The sequence below is a fragment of the Mesocricetus auratus genome, unplaced genomic scaffold (assembly GCF_017639785.1).
Source record: "Mesocricetus auratus isolate SY011 unplaced genomic scaffold, BCM_Maur_2.0 Super-Scaffold_100018, whole genome shotgun sequence".
NCBI lineage: Eukaryota > Metazoa > Chordata > Mammalia > Rodentia > Cricetidae > Mesocricetus > Mesocricetus auratus.
In genome coordinates this window covers 40,313,850-40,330,313 of record NW_024429199.1, presented here as the reverse complement: position 1 = coordinate 40,330,313, position 16,464 = coordinate 40,313,850, and the positions used below count along the sequence as shown (strand labels likewise).

The 16,464-nt window shown below is 46.2% G+C and overlaps 1 long non-coding RNA gene across 1 annotated transcript; it reads left to right on the top strand.

Annotated features, from left to right (window-relative positions):
* The first annotated feature begins 4,665 nt into the window (after window positions 1–4,665).
* On the top strand, window positions 4,666–9,418 carry LOC110340101. Its single transcript, XR_002381875.1, has 3 exons — window positions 4,666–4,894; window positions 8,266–8,361; window positions 8,667–9,418. It is a non-coding gene; the product is annotated as an uncharacterized LOC110340101 (long non-coding RNA).
* Window positions 9,419–16,464: the final 7,046 nt, after the last annotated feature.

Sequence of the window (16,464 nt, the reverse complement as noted above, 5' to 3'; positions counted from 1 at the left end):
TGTCCAAGCTGTGCTCTGACCTCCCCATGTATGCAGTGGTGCGTGCTACCCCTATACACACATATGCACACAAAATAAATGGATACATGTAAAAAGTTCATTTTAAGAGCAAAAAACTGTTGACATGTCTAACGTCATCTCCCCCCTTATCTAGTTTTAAAAAATGAAAACAACCTCTACACTATAAAATAAATGTTAGAAAATTCAGTACAGGAACAGGGATGATGACTCCGTTGCTAAAATACCTGCCTTGTAAGCACAGGGACATGAACTCAATCTTGAGACCTCCTACACAACCTAGGCACAGCAGCTTCAGTCTGTGACGTCAGCATTGGGGTGGTGAAGACAGGAAGCCCCCTCAGGCCTGCTGGCCAGGCACGCTAACAGGTTCAGTGGAGGCCCATCTCAAAAAAAAAAAAAAAAAAACCCAACAACAACAACAAAAAAAAACAAGATTGTGGAGTGCCTGAGGGAGACACAGGATGTCAACCTCTGGTCTCCACAGGCATGGGCTCACATGTGCAAGTGCCTTTCCCAAGCATGTATGTCTACACACACACAAGGAAATCCAGAGCAATTCTAGGATTTTGGTGATTACATCAATGTATGCAAATGGATTTGGAAAACAACCGTCACGATTTCCTGGCTCTTTTGGAGCCCTGTAAATATATGATTTGTTGGTTTGTTGGGCCATCTAGTGTTGAGCCGCTTCTCCCCCAAGATTCAATGAGCCAGAGTGTAAACACCAAGTACTAGAAGAGGTAAGGACCAAATGTCTGTGTGAAGCTGTTAAGTGGAGGTAACGGAGATGGTGGAGACCATAGCACATTTCTGGAGCACTCTCCTTTAAGAGCAGCAGCTCTGAGCTGGGCGTGGTGCTGCATGCCTTTAATCCCAGCACTCGGGAGGCAGAGGCAGGAGGATCTCTGTGAGTTCCAGACTAGCCTGGTCTACAAGAGCTAGTTCCAGGACAGCCTCCAAAGCCACAGAGAAACCCTGTCTCGAAAAACCAAACAAACAAAATGGAGCAGCAGCTCTGATCAGTTCTGCTAAGAGTGAACGGAGGCCAGAGAAGGCCAGATCTGACTGTGTAAGAGAATCATATGCATTCACGAGGTGACTCCTAGAAACTTCTTAGTCAGTAACATAACTACTAAGTTATGTTCACGGCACTTGCTGGGCCAATAAAACTCAGGCTGGAACAAAATCCAGGTGGGCAGGTCCTGGTTTATAACCTCACCCATGAGTGTTCTAATGGCTTCTGAGATTTTGAACTGATGCCAATTCGGATTAAACTCACCATCATTTGACAGGGTAGGTTCTCTGAGATGAAAGGACAATGGGGACATCTCCAAGGTCTTCCCATTTAGAATGTGCGATAGATATGGTAACTCAAGATGTAAAAAAAAAAAAAATGGTGCTGTGGAAACTGGCTGCAGCTTCTCTACTAAGCAGTCAAAATCTCTACAGTAAACTACGCATGTTCCAAGCACTATATTCAAGTAAACAACATGACACATGCCAAGCAACACTCCTTGGACTGCACTCCAATGAACTACGTAGCACATGCCAAGCAACACTCCTTGGACTGCACTTCAATGAACTACATGACACAGGCCAAGTACCCACAGTTTACTGAGGGAAGCTGAAGAGGAACTCAACCTGGATGGAACCTGGAGGCAGGAGCTGATGCAGAGGCCATGGAGGGGCGCTGCTTACTGGCTTGTTCCTCACGGCTTGCTCCGACTGCTTTCTTCTAGAATCCAAGACCAGCAGCCCAGGGATGGCCCCACCCATCATAAGCTGGGCCCTCCCCCATTGATCACTAATTAAGAAAATGCCCTACAGGCTTGCCTGCAGCTCCATCCTATAGAGGCATCTTCTCAACTGAAGCTCCTTCCCCCCTGATGACTTTAGCTTGCGTCAAGTTGACAGAAGACTTAACCAGCACACATTGCAATTGGTTCCTCTTACTTTTGACCTTAACACTAAGACAAATTCCATAACTACCCTATTTCTAGATCTAGTTAACCACCTTTATAACCTTTTTGGAGCTTTTTGGAGTGGGGGTTTGGGTGCTAGAGATAGGGTTTTTCTGTGTAGCCCTGGTTGTTCGGAAACTCGACTCTGTAGACTAGGCTGGCCCAGAACTCAGATTTACCTGCCTCTGCCTCCTGAGAGTCGTGATTAAAGCCTGCTTACTTTTTTTTAAAATGGGGTCTCATTACAGAGCCCGAGCCAATCTCGAAAGTGGGATCCTCCTGCCTCATCCATCTGATGGTTGGGATTAATACAGTTTTGCCCTCTCTTTCTCCCTCCCTCTCTCCCATTTCTCCTTTGCTCTGTCTCTTTTCTCGCTCATGTATTTTTAACAGCACAAAATTGTTTTTCATCTCACTTACAGAGTCGTTTTCTAACAATTACATAGACCATTTTAATTGCAAATGCAGTGCCTCCAAATAGCTAGGCAAATTAGCATAAACACAGAACCGAAAGCTGTCAGGGTAGTCTTAAATTAAGCAGGCTACAAGAGGAGCTTGTGGTTAGCAAGGAAGGTTAACCACAGACAACTCACATAAGTGCTATGGTCGTTCTGGCTCTTGGCCGCTTACAGCTGTGCGCACTTCTTCCTCGGCAAAGAGCGCTCCTGGAACCCCGTGCTCTCGATACACACCTGCCGGGAGAATGAGTGAATGAATGAGGAGGCTGGCTCTGCTCACTTTCCGTTTGCATTCATTCTGCTTCTCTCTCTCTCTCTCTCTCTCTCTCTCTCTCTCTCTCTCTCTCTCTCTCTCTCTCTCTGTGTGTGTGTGTGTGTGTCTTTGGAGAGTCCCGTTTCTCCATCACTGTGGGCTTTGGGGTGGAACTCAGGTCATCATTGCTTGTGCAATGAATTCCTTTACCCAATGGAACCATCTCGCCAGCCTACACCATGTACTCATCTAGATGCCTCCTCTGGCTGATGTTGTTAATAGGCTGATTTGATCATACCATCCCTCAACTAAAATAGTTTGCACTGCAGTAGGTGGTGTGCCCTGCCCCCAGGGCGGGGGTGGGTATGGCATTTGTGTGGCATTCAGAGGACAACTTTCAGATGTCAGCCTTGGCCTTTCCATTTTGTTTGAGACAGGGTCTCTTTCCTGTGGCATCGTACAGCTAGATGGTCCTCTAACTTCTGGAGAATCCTCTTTGTGGTAGTTTGAATGTAATTGACACCTAAGTTCACAGGGAGTGGCACTATTAGAAGGTGTGGCTTTTAAGTAGGTGTGGCCTTGTTGGAGGAAGTGTGTCATTGTGGAGGCGGGCTCTGAGGTCTCATATATACTCAAGGCACAGGCAATGTCACCTACAGGATCACAGATGTAGGATCCTCAGCTCCTTCTCCAGCACCGTGTCTGCCTACCCACCACCATGTCCCACCATGATGGTAATGGACCGAACCTCTGAACTATAAGCCACCTAATTCAATGTTCTTCTTTATAGGAGTTACTGTGGCCGTGGTGTCTCTTCACAATGATAGAAACCCAGACTAAGACACTCTTGTCCCTACCGTACTCATCATAGAGCTTTACTTAGGTTCTGGGTACCCAAACTCAAGTCATCAGGTTTACATGGCAAGGGCTTTTCCTCACTGAGCTGTAAATGAAATCATTGTAAAGTCTTGTTTCCATACTATTTTCTTTTTTTTTTTTTCCCTGAGGGTTTCATAGGCACACAGTGGACTCTGATCATAGTCATTTGCTTCGAATTTAAACTGTTGTTACTGATACTACAATAAGTCCATCCTTCTGCCCCCATTCAAGTGGCTCACCTCCTACAATACATACCCATGACCTTTTTATGTCACTGACAACCAAATAAATCCTCCATGCATGAATTGGTGCAGCTGATAGCTCATTTCCTTAGTGAAACATTCCTTGGGCGTGATCAGCTTACTTTGCATTTATATTTATCTAGTGAATAGCGCAACACCTGGCTCCCTGGCTCATCCCCAGATCACACCAATAAACTCTCTAGAGGAATGAAACCTTTCCCCAGGGACAGGAAAGAACAGGAAACCAGCTGCAAAGACAAACAAACACACATACACCTTTTTTTTTTTTTTTTGGTTGTCTGAGATAGGGTTTCTCTGTGTAGCTTTGGAGTCTATCCTGGCACTCACTCTGTAGCCCAGGCTGATCTCGAACTCACAGAGATCCGCCTGCCTCTGCCTCCTGAGTGCTGGGATTAAAGGCGTGCACCACCAACGCCCGGCTCCTCTTTTCTTTAAATGCAGTGGAAGACAGCCTTTTACTGGCTGTTTCCACTTTCTCTCCTCATAAGGTAATATGCTCCAGCCGTAGGAGACTCTGTCAATCTTCAATACTTGCTTCTCTGTCCCAAACATGGTAGTAGTAGATGCTTTAACATTCCTGGCACACAATGAGATCCTCTGGTAAAAAGTTTTGCCTAGGCAAATGTATAGAAATGCAATTGGAATATTGTTTCCTAGTGGAGGTATTTATGAAGAGCAAACACTCAGTAAGCGTTAATGATCCTCATTCGGTTAGTGTGCTACCCTTAGTTTCCTCATCAGAGCAAAACACCTGACAGAACCTGGGCGAGCGGGGAGGAATTGTTTATTTTGCTCATCATAGGCATCTGGTTGCCTGGCCCCAGGTGCTTGAACCGACTATGAAGCTTTGTGGCTGGAGGAGGCTCTGTGCACAGAACACAACCCACAAGAGTTCATACCGAGGTGGGCAGGAACGCAGCAGGGGGTAGCTATACCAGGTGTGAGCATCATACAGCCAAGGACACACCCATCCCGTGGCCAACCAGGCCTCACAGCTCTACCGACTCCCTGCAGCCCGTTGAAATTCTGAACCTACCAATGGATCAACTCATCGACTAGGTGAGAGCTCTGATGTTCTAATTGTCTCTTCAGAGGTCCTCACCAACACACCCAGAGGTGAGCCTGACTAATCCTCTAGGTTCTTCTCTGCCCAATCAAGCTGACAATTGAAACTGCCCTTCTCAGTCAGGATCCGAAGTGTTTCACATCCTCCGTGTTACGAGTGAAAGAAGGCACACAAGATGCTTTGGGAACAAACTCTCCCCAGTGGCTTATCCAATAGGGTCTATGTGTATGGACTGATGTTGGTGCAGTTCCAGAACAAATCCCTTCATGGATATTAACTAAGTGAGGAACATGAAAGGAAACATGAGTCTTGTGAAAGCCAAGGTTCTTAAATTTCATCATCAGCTCAGATTGTTTTATGTTTATTGGGTGGGGCCTGGATTTGCACCAACATGTCTTCAATCTGAGTTCCAGGGGTATTTCAGTATTGTCAGCTGTTTTGAAACCGATTCGGTGGCCTTCAAGACTATCTCCCTCCTGTATGAAACAGGGAGCAGACACAGCCTCTGCTTCCAAAGGGAGAAACCCTAATTGGAGTGGTTTGTTAAAAGGAGCTGAGATAGAATCTAACGGGCGTTCAAAGGAACTATAATATGAGTTTGCCCTGGAAGGAAGCTCATAGGAATTTGTAGTGTTTCCTGCACAAGTCACAACCTTCTTCATAAACAGCTAGTGATGGTGACCATCCACAGCACATCCATTTACATTTGCAGTATGTGGTTACATACATACATACATACATACATACATACATACATGCATACTTGCATAAGTATGATAAGGCTATTTGTGAGTTCCCACGTGCACGTGCTGGCTGAACTCTTTTTGCTTTGTAAGTACTGTGTGCAATGCCCCGCCTCGCTTGAATGGCTCGCAAACCCTTCCAGGTGCAGGCTTCTGCAGTCATTTTCTTGTCCAGATGAAGGCAAGAGCTCCATCCCCCATTGTCCTAGTAGTGTCACAAGGCAGCTGCGTCTGCTTAACATCTCGTTTCTCCATTTGTAAATCATTTCAAGTTGTCTTGTTCTGTGGTGTCTTTTGAGCACCCAGAAAGTTGACTTTGTCTTGCGATGAGAAGGAATCAGTGAAAGTGTGTGGACCGGGAGAAACTAACAGTCAGCAGGGAGCAGTAGGTCCTGGGAGGTACCGAAACTTCCCCTAAGATCTCCCCCATCGAAAAGCACAAAATCGAGGGACCGTGGTGGCGCAGCCTTTAATCCTGAGCATCCCAGAAGCAGAGGCAGCTGAATCTCTGAGTTAGAGGCCAGTGCGCTCTACAGAGCGAGTTCCAGGATGACATGGCTGTTATACAGAGAAAAACCCTGTCTCCAAAAAAACCAAACCAAACCAAACCAGCAAACCACCATCACCAAAAACCAACTTTCAAAACCATACAAAACTGCTTTGTTCTAGATACCGTCTCATTACAAAGTTGAAAACAAAGGAGAATAAATAAGAGGAAAGCTGTGTGGTAGCCTGTTTATCTGACTGCAAATTTCATACTCAGTTCCTAATGTCTCTGTGGGCCCTACTCCCTATGTCTCATATCCAATGGGGAAGTGGTCAGTTACTGCGTTACAGCTATTTCACTATTGTGCCAGGGGTGTTGGAGGATGCAGGGTTTGGTGCTTGGCGGCCATCACTCATGTCTTTTCTCCGCCAGCAGCCAGGGTGGCGCCTTCCTGCCCTGTGAAAGCAGCGAGGATGCACTCAACCTACGCGAGATTCATTTCTTTATGTCCTGCAGCCCAAGTGAGTGATGTCTTCATCAAGAGGGTCTTTGTGACGGCGATTCACGTGCAATTTAGAACTGAGTGAAGAACCTGCACGTCCCCTAGGACGGATCAGGGGACTTCTCCATGTTGCAGGTTACTAAAGCAAGGCATGGCAACAGTGATGAATGGGGAAGGCTTGGGCCTGAGAAAGCCCATGGATTGCTTCGTAAATGTATCGTGCCTGGCTGCTGGTTGCAGGGATTTGAGTACAAAATGCACCACATAGGCTTGTATGCTGAATGCTTCTTTCCCAGCCCGCGGTGGTATTTTGGGAGGTGTTAGAAGCTAGGCGATGGGACCTAGCTGGAGGAAGTGAGTCCCTGAGGCTTGCTTGCCTCTGAGAGCATAGGTCTGGTTCCAGGTCCTTAGCTCTCTACTTCCGGGAAATAAGGAGGCAAGCGCTTCATCTGCTCCATGTTCAGGCAGCCATGACACTCAGGCCCACTACAGACTCTGAGTGGCACCAAAGACCGCAGACGGGAATCTGTGAAACAATGAGAAAAATAAAGAATTCTCTTTAAGGTACGGAGATCACGGCAAGCCCAAGTCCCTTGGCACTAAATCCCTTCTCAAGACGACTAAACAGGAGTTGTTGCATCCTTAGAGGTTTTAAGACTCTAGTAGTTTTGTTTTTAGATGGGCAGGAAGGCACCACGAGACTGAGAGCATCAGGAGTTTGACTCGCCCCCGTGATCTTCAGAAAGGAAGTTTTGTCCTCTCCTCTCACGCTCGTGCGCGAGTGAAAAGAGCCTGTCTGTGACACACTGGAAGTGTAGCTGAGGGAACAGGAAGCTTAGCATGGTAGAGGGCCTTGGGCTAGTCCTGGGCACCATAAAATAAAAATAAAATCGTTAATAAGAGGCAGAAGTGCCGGGCGTTGGTGGCGCACGCCTTTAATCCCAGCACTTGGGAGGCAGAGACAGGCGGATCTTTGTGAGTTCGAGACCAGCCTGGTCTACAAAGTGAGTTCCAGGACAGCCTCCAAAGCCACCGAGAAACCCTGTCTCGAAAAACCAAAAAAAAAAAAAAAAAAAAAAAAAAAAAAGAGGCAGAACTAAGGGATATGGTAGAGGACTTACTGAGGTTTGAGGTGGTGACCCCCAGAGACCTTAAGATTTTAATTCGTTTCTGGCGATTGACTGACTCATGGGACAATTTCTTGCTTACTTATTTATAGACATCTGACTCACTCTCTAAGAGGAGCGGACTCCATGGAACCCACACAAGAAGCTGGGTGGTGCGTCCTAGCCTTGGGGAGGCAGAGGCAGGAGGATTTCTGGGGCTCCTGGGCTAACCCACCCACCTGTGCTAGTTGGGGATGTCCAGGCCAATGCCACCCTGTCTCACAGATCTAAGTGGGACACTCCTGAGGAGTGACAGCTGAAGTTTGTCCCCTGACCTCCACACGTAACGCACATGTGTACATTCATACATACCCTCTCCACACACAAACACAGGTGGATGTCCTGCTTCTGCCATCCAAACATGGGACTGCCGTCCCTCACTCTCTTCTCCACATTCCCTATAAGACTCTCGACAGGCGCTGGGCTCTGCATTTAGATGAGGGACCTTGGTGCATGTCTTCTGTAGGTTGCAGCTACTCATGGATCCGTCAAGTGAAGCCCCCAAGACTAGAAGTCAGTAGGGCTGCTGTAGGCCTCGGGAGCACAGGAGTGAGAGGCTGAGGTAAGCGGCTCAGACTTTCTTGCTAAGTGGTGGGATGGATGCTTGGTGATGAGGGGGCCTCCCATGACACCAAAAGCCATGAACATACTGTGGGTACCCCACCCACCACCCAGGTCGTCACTTAACCTGCCCCACATGGACCACCCACGCAACTAGGAAGAGAGATGGTGGAAAACACTGGAAACCCGTGGTCTCATCACCTGAAAACTCAGTCTGAGCTGTCATTCCTGTCAACTAAATCTCTCTCACATCCTCTTTAGCTTGTTATTTCTAACAACCTATCTGGTTTTGATTTTTCTTTTCAGAAGACAAGTGAGTTTGTGTGTAGACTATACTGACAACGAAATAATGTCATACTGAAACATGCATTAAAATCATGCACTTAGCAGCAGCCTGCCCTGAGGGAATGTAAACTGTTGTCAGACCTGCACGGCTAAAGCAGCAACCTCTGGATCTTCGGGATTTTATTGCCATCTGCTGGTCACATTGATGTCTGCAGCCAAGACCGGGCCAACTTGGCGGTCCTCCTCTTAGAGGCAGCAAAAGGCAACCGTAAGCCCACCGCTAGAAGGGCGACCTCTAGTGCACAGACCTTGACATTTTCCCTTTTTATGGAATTTGCAAAGGTTCAGGATGCCATTCGGGCAAGTTACAGTTAGAGGGTAAAAATCAAAAGCTCTTAGCTATGTCCAACTCCTTTTATTCTAAAAAAAAATGTCCTGTGTAATAGAACTAGACTGATGGTAGCAGCCTACTTTATAGATGTATTATTTTGAATTCACGTGTTGTTTTATAATAATTTCTTATTAAGAACTCTAGACTCAGGGCTGGAGACATGCTCAGTAGTTAAGAGTGTGTATTGCTCTTGCAGAGGACCTGAGTTTGGTTACCAGTTCCCACGCTGGTCAGCTTACAAACACCTGAAACTCTAGCTATAGGGGGTTTCTGACGCCCTCTTCTGGCCTCCACGGGCACTGCACTTGCCATGATTGCCATGATGGGAGCATGCACTTTCCCTCTCCCTCTCCCTCTTTCTTCCTCTCCCTCTCCCCCTCCCTCCCTCCCTCCCTCCCTCCCTCCCTCCCTCCCTCCCTCTCTCTCTCTCTCTCTCTCTCTCTCACACACACACACACACACACACATACACACACCCCAATAAAATAAATCCAGCAAGAAAAGAGCTCTAGAGTAATAGGTGGGTTAAAGCATAGACTTTACTCCTGCTAACATTTGTGTAGAGTAGATTTCTTGGCTTCTCCATGTCCTGGTTTCCTTGACTTAAAGTGGGGACAACTGTATCTATGCCACAGATTAAAACAGTGCTTGAGGCGAAATGTAGCACTTGACCAGTGTTACCTGTTTTGATGAACTGAAGACTAAAGTAAACCAAAAGTTGTAATTTGTGCATTCTGAGATGACATTGGTCACCAGAGCATCTGTTTTTGGTGGCTGAGAGAAAGCTGAAGATGGGTGGCTTGTTCCGAGGATTCAGAAGAAAGAGAATTCATAGGAGTCCAATGCTGGGCACATGTTTTCTTCTCCAGACATTTGGTGTTGTTCTTTTTTCTTTGTTTGTTTGACAGAATCTCACTATGCAGCGCTGGCTATCCTGGAACTCCCTTCATAGAACAGGCTAGCCTCCAACTCACAGAAATCTGCTTGCCTCTGCCTTAAAGGTGCTAGGATTAAAGGTGTGTGGCAGCATGCCCAGCTATTTGGATAATCTTAAGAAGACCCGAGTTAGAGAGGTGAGAAATTGAGCAAGAAAAGGCTGGCAAGCAGTGAGTCCGAACTTTATGCATAATAAGCATTTCTGACTGGCACACCTTCAACTTCCTAACCTGCATGAAGATCAGACCACAAAACGCATCCAGGACTCTGCCATGTCTCTCTTGGTCAGTTACTTCACAGATAGTCATTAATCTCACATTGGCTGCCTCGAGTTCATTTTGCTAGTTTTTAAAATATAAGAGTGGAATCATGTCCTACGGATTCTTCTGCTTGTGGGTTCCCCCCCTCATCTTTAAGTCTAGGAGTCATCCATGTTGCATACATCAATACTGATTATGCAAAATATGTCATGGACTCTGTCTATTAGTCTTCTACAATCTGTCTACAAACTCTTGGTGCGAATTTGGATCGTGTGCATGTTTTTTTTTTGACTACTTTGAATAAAGCTTGCATAAGCATTCCTGCAGACATATTTTTGATGGATAGAGCACTCATTTGGCTCACTATGTACCTGGAAGTAGACTTGCGAGGCAATTGGAAATATGTGGGTTTAGTCTTAGAAAATTTTATGCAATGTCTCCCAGAATGGTGCACTAATTTACAGCTTTACAGGAGCGCTTGGTCTGAAAAAATATTCTTCTACTGCAAAGTCACAAAGCAATTCATTTGCTCTGAAACCACACTCTCAAGCTTGGATTTGTGGCTTCTGAGATGTGTATCTCTTTCAGCTTCTCCCCCATTTTTTCCCACCTCTCTGTGCTTCCGCCTTCAACATTGCTTCCATCCATCAATGGGATGGCTTGTATTTGCATACTTCTATTTGATAATCACCTCATTATTTCTGCCAATCGATAACAACAATGAAATTCATAAAACAAATCTCTAGCTGGGTAAGATTTTTTAAAAGTTTACATTGAAACTATAAATCAGTTGGAAGATTTTTGACTGGGGTTGTAGTGAACATGTTGGCAATTTGTGTTTGCCTTGCGTGGTTGTGGCGGTGCAAGATGCCAAGGTGTGTGTGGAAATCAGAGGAACTCCAGTGGAGTGGGTTCTCTCTTCCTATTCTATGTGAGTTCTGGGGTAGAGTTCAGGTCCCCAGACTTGTACAGCAGGTGCCTTTGTCTGCTGAACCATCTCACAGGTTCATAATCATATTTTTAAATGTTGGTAATATCTGTAGTTATGTCTTCTTTCATTCTTTTTTTTTTTTTCTTTCGAGACAGGGTTTCTCTGTATTGTTTTGGAGGCTGTCCTGGAACTCACTCTGTAGAGCAGGCTGGCCTGGAACTCACAGAGATCCGCCTGCCTCTGCCTCCTGGCTGATGGGATTAAAGGCTTGTGCCACCAATGAATGTCTGTGTTTGGGGAGGTGGCGTGGTCTGTTTGAGAAGTTCCCTAATAGGTGATGCCTTCCAGGAGAGGCCAGCAGGGGCTCATGCCACATGGGTTGGAACTAAATCCTCTTATTTTCAGTGTCTGGCACACAGACAGTGTCCCATGAATACAGAGTAAATAAACAAGCAGGAAGGGTGTGAACTGAGGTTATCAGACTTCAAATCCAAGTCATTGCAGAAACTGCGTTTGCTTTTAGTCCATTCGGAGTTCAGGTTCTTTATGCCAAGTCCAGGGTAGAGCCTGGTAAATAACCCCAAGGAGGTTCTAGATGATCAGAGAGGCCATTGCCAAGCCTGGACTTCCTCCCATCTATTCACACTTCTGCTCTGCTTCTTTTTACTCTATCCAACCCATTTTCTTTGGTGAGGACTTTGGTTTCCATCTTAAAGTCTGGGGACCATAAGCCTTGAAATCTGTGAAATGTTGTATCCTTAGAGAAAGCTGGGGGCTTGTCGACATAGTCTCGCCCCCCCCCCATTCCTCCCTGTCATGCTGTGTCTAACCCAATTAACCAGGGTGGAGAAGGCAGGGAGTTTCGGGGGAGCTCAAGGGCTAAGGGGGTATCATCTCTCTTGGGTTGTTTCATAGCAGAAAGAAGGCAGTTCCTTTTGAATTATTTTGAACTTTAATAAAGTGACCACATTAATAGTCCAGCGAACAAAGCCTTCACTTTAGTATGCTGTCTTCTACAAAACACACAACATATTTCCAAAATCTTGTCCTCTTTTTTGGCAGGTTTGTTAACAATTATTTTTCTTTCTCCCTTTTCTCATTTCTTCTATTGACCTTCGTCAGATTTCCACTTTAACCACCACAGACATTCCTTTATATTTAGTCCAAATGAACAAAAGCATGTATTCACAAAGGAGACCAAGAAGACAGTAAGAAAAGATAGTAAAATAAAACAATTCCACTTTATTGAATGATGTAATTTTTTTGCAGTGTCAGGAATGGAATCTAGGTTCTTTACATGACAGGCAATTTCTCTGCCACTGAGCCACATGTGCACATAGGTATGCGTGTCTCATAGCTACTTATTAACATTGTCTTAGGTCAGAGAGTTGATTGCCCCAACTGGACTTACACTGTTCCTGTGAAAGGTTATTTCCTCCCCCAATCTCCCTTCTCTCTGTCTCCCATTCTCTCTCTCCTCTCTTTTTTCCTTTATAGCAGGCAAGGTACGTATTTTCTATTTGGAAGGCATGGAGCTGACAGGGTAGAGAAGGGAAGAGGAGAGAAGAGAGAGAAGAGAGAGAAGAGAAGAGAGAGAAGGAAAGAGGAAAAGGGGAGAGGAGAAGGGAAGAGGGGCAAGTCAAGTGACTTGGGTTGGTTTGAGAGAGCCCTGTCCTGCTTCCAGTGAGCTGATCCCCAGCAGGGTGGGCTGACAGGGAGCTGAGGGAGGCACAGACCTGATTTCTGAAGGAGAGGGAAAAAGTCACAGCAAGGATGCAGTATTTGAGAAATGTCCATCTTCTTTGTGATTTACTAATCACCTGCAATCTTCCCCACAGAACAGAACCCAAACCTGCTGAGGGCCATACGGTCAATCTAGGCAAAAATAAGGACACAGATGGAGACTGTGAGTGAGGAGCTCAGGTGAGGCCAGGAGTAGGTTTGGTACACATGCACCCTATGCGGTTACCATCTGCTAGGGTGCTCTGGACGGGGGTAGGCTTCTAACCTGGGCCCAGCGTTCTGGCAGACATGGTGGAAAGAGACAGATGGCCACCAATAAAATCTGTGTGAATTAGAGCTCAGGGGATGGACCAAAGACATATATTTAGAAATAGCTTTTTATGTAGTTCTGATGTGTGTTTACGTCATTAGCCTAGAGTTACTTTCTGTCTCTGCTCTCTGGACAGGGATGTTCCTTGTAGACATTCTTTTTTTTTTTTTTTTGGTTTTTCAAGACAGGGTTTCTCTGTGGCTTTGGAGGCTGTCCTGGAACTCACTCTGTAGACCAGGCTGGCCTCGAACTTACAGAGATCCGCCTGCCTCTGCCTCCCGAGTGCTGGGATTAAAGGCGTGCGCTACCAACGCCCGGCATCATTCTTATACTGCTCTTTAGGCGATGTCATGCTACACATTCTAGACGAGGCCTGGGAAAAGCCTTTTGCAGCAGCATCAACTTTGAAAGGAATTTGCTTCCATTGATAACTATCAGACGACCCAAGTGGGATAATGGGAAGAAGCTGTGGAGAATTCCGGGGTAGAATAGACCTTCCTGTAAGAGCTGAATAGTCTAGAATTTATAATTTCAGACATCCATAAAGATAAGCTGAGGAGTCCACAGATTTTATTTTATATGTACGCTATTTTGTTTTTTAGACAAAGTTTTGCAGTGCAGAGCAAGGTGGCTTCAAACTCCTGATCCTCCTGCCTCAGCCTCTTGAATGTTGAGATCATAGGCCTATGCCATCATGCCCAGCCGAGGTCCCTGAGTTTTCATTGTGATAGTTATTTAACAGAATTCTCAGTTCTTAAGGGGAAACGTGTGTTCATCGATTGGGCCAAACCTTGGTGAAGCCATTGGATTTTATATGCTTGAATCTTGCTCACTTGGGAACTCATACTTTATAACCACTCAGAGAAGGCTTCCAGGGGCTAGATGCCATTGTTAGCACTGTTTCAACCTTATGTTAAGTAGAGAGAATGAGCTAAGAAGGTCATATGTATTCCCTCCGGGTCTGCCCCAGAGATCATGGACGTGAGGTGTGGGTTGATTTTCCTGAGTGATTTACGGTAATAGGGCGGCATCAGAATCCGTAGTGCATGGTTCTGGCCACTCTCTCTGATGTCACTGTAAGTGAAGTGGCTCAGAAGCACAAAAGGCCACATGAGGCATGTACACAGAATCGGCTGACGGTGTTTGTAACGGTACCGAGTGTGCCTGGTGACTGTCCTCGCCTCTTCTCAGAAGCCCGGTAAAGCCATCATTTCCTTCCGTATTTCAGTTGCTGCTCATTATAGATGAAGTGTTTATTGCTACTGCGTCCCCTCCACTGGCAAGAGGGAGGAGACAGTGCGAACTCTTCCCTTTAGTTTCATGCTTAGGAGTGACAGGCTCACTCAGTCTGTAAAAATATTTATCTGTTTATTTGCATATGTGTGCGTGCGTGCGTGCGTGAGTGCATGTGTGTGTGTGTGTGTGTGTGTGTGTGTGTGTGTGTGTATCCATGTGTGCACATGTGGAGGTCTGGGTCATCACTGCATGTTTCCCTCTGCTGCTCTCCTCCTCACTTTTTGAGACAGAGTCTCTCATTGAACTTGATCTTGCCATTTTTCTGCTTGGCTGCCTGGCCAGTGAGCCCCTGGCTTCTCCTGTGTCTGGTCCTCCCTTCAGGGCTGGGATTATGGGCATACATGGTCTCCCTGTCTTTCACATGGGTACTGAGAATCCAAAGCCAGATCCTCATGATTTCACAGTCACATCCCCAATATCTTTTTTTGTCTGTTTTATTGAGATGTAGTCTCACTGTGTATCCCCTGGAACTTGATATATAGGCCAGGCTGGTCTTGAACTCAGAAATATCTGCGTCTTGAGTGCTTGGATTAAAGATGTGCCACCATGATGGCACTCTGGCTTCTTTAGAATCCTTTCTTTAAAATGACTTATTTATTTTTTTATATGCGTTGGTGTTTTGCCTGCATGTCTGTCTGTGTGAGAGTGTCAGATCCTCTGGAACTGGAGTTACAGACAGTTGTGAGCTGCCATGTGAGTGCTGGGAATTGAACCTGGGTCCTTTAGAAGAACGGTCAATGCTCTTAACTGCTGGGTCATTTCTCCACCCTCCCTGCTAGGTTCTTATTCCCTGTAATTCCCTGTTCTGATCATCAGTCCACTTTCCACATCCATGTGGTAGGAGGCAGGGCTCTGCAGAATATGCTGTGGAGCAGAGATGATTCTGGAATCTGGCGCCTTCATCCAATACGGTTCTGTCTCATTCACACTGTCTGCAGCTTATCACTGGCTCTCATGCAAGCCCAGAGCCCAGAACTCTAAATCTGTCTGAGAGGATGGTTTCCCCACACAGTCTTCCATAAGCAAACTCTCCTTTCCCGAAGGGGAAGGAGGAAGATGGAAGGTGGCCCTCTCATAAGGACAGGGGCCACAGCTAAATCCTCTAAGTCACACAGTCCAAAGTTACAAAGCACTTTTACATTCTGTAGTGTAGACCCGGAGATAGATGTTTAACGCGTAAGCTGCAGTTTCTGATGGGCAGGGTCCAGCCCTTTGGCTCTGCCTGGCCTGGCTTGTTGACACTGACAGGAAAGGCTGCTGTGACAACAGGGAAACACAGGCTGTACAGGAAGGCCTCCCTTGATGCCTTAGCCACATCCCTGCCTGGCCACTGGCTGTGAGCTGCCAGAACATTGGGGAGTTTCCAGCCCTGCTTTGGATGCTCTTCCCTGGGTGTCCCTCCTCCTAGAACCAAGTTAAGTTTCCCACATGACTACAAACAAGGTAAAAATTACACAGCACACCACAAACAAGAAATGCCAGCTGACCCACCAGCTCCTCCTTTATTTCTGTTGAGTTAGAAACTTGGACTAGCATCATCTTCTGCACCCAACCACAGACACACACACACACACACACACACACACACACACACACTCACACAGACACACACACTCACACACTCACATACACTCACACACACTCACACAGACACACACTCACACACTCACACAGACACACACTCACACAGACACACACACTCACACACACACACACACACTCACACACCCCAAAGCTGCTTTAAGAGATAAACACTAGACATAAACTTTCTAGCTATGAGAGAACAGAAAGATAAAATGTGGTAGAATATTACTTTAAGGTGTGTGACTTTTGTTTGTGCTGCATTTGTTTAACTCTGTGAAGCTGTGATTCTTTGCCCATCTAAAACACCTAGGGGTTCTAATAAAGAGTTGAATGGCCAATAGAGAGGCAGGAGCAAGGGTAGGAGGGGC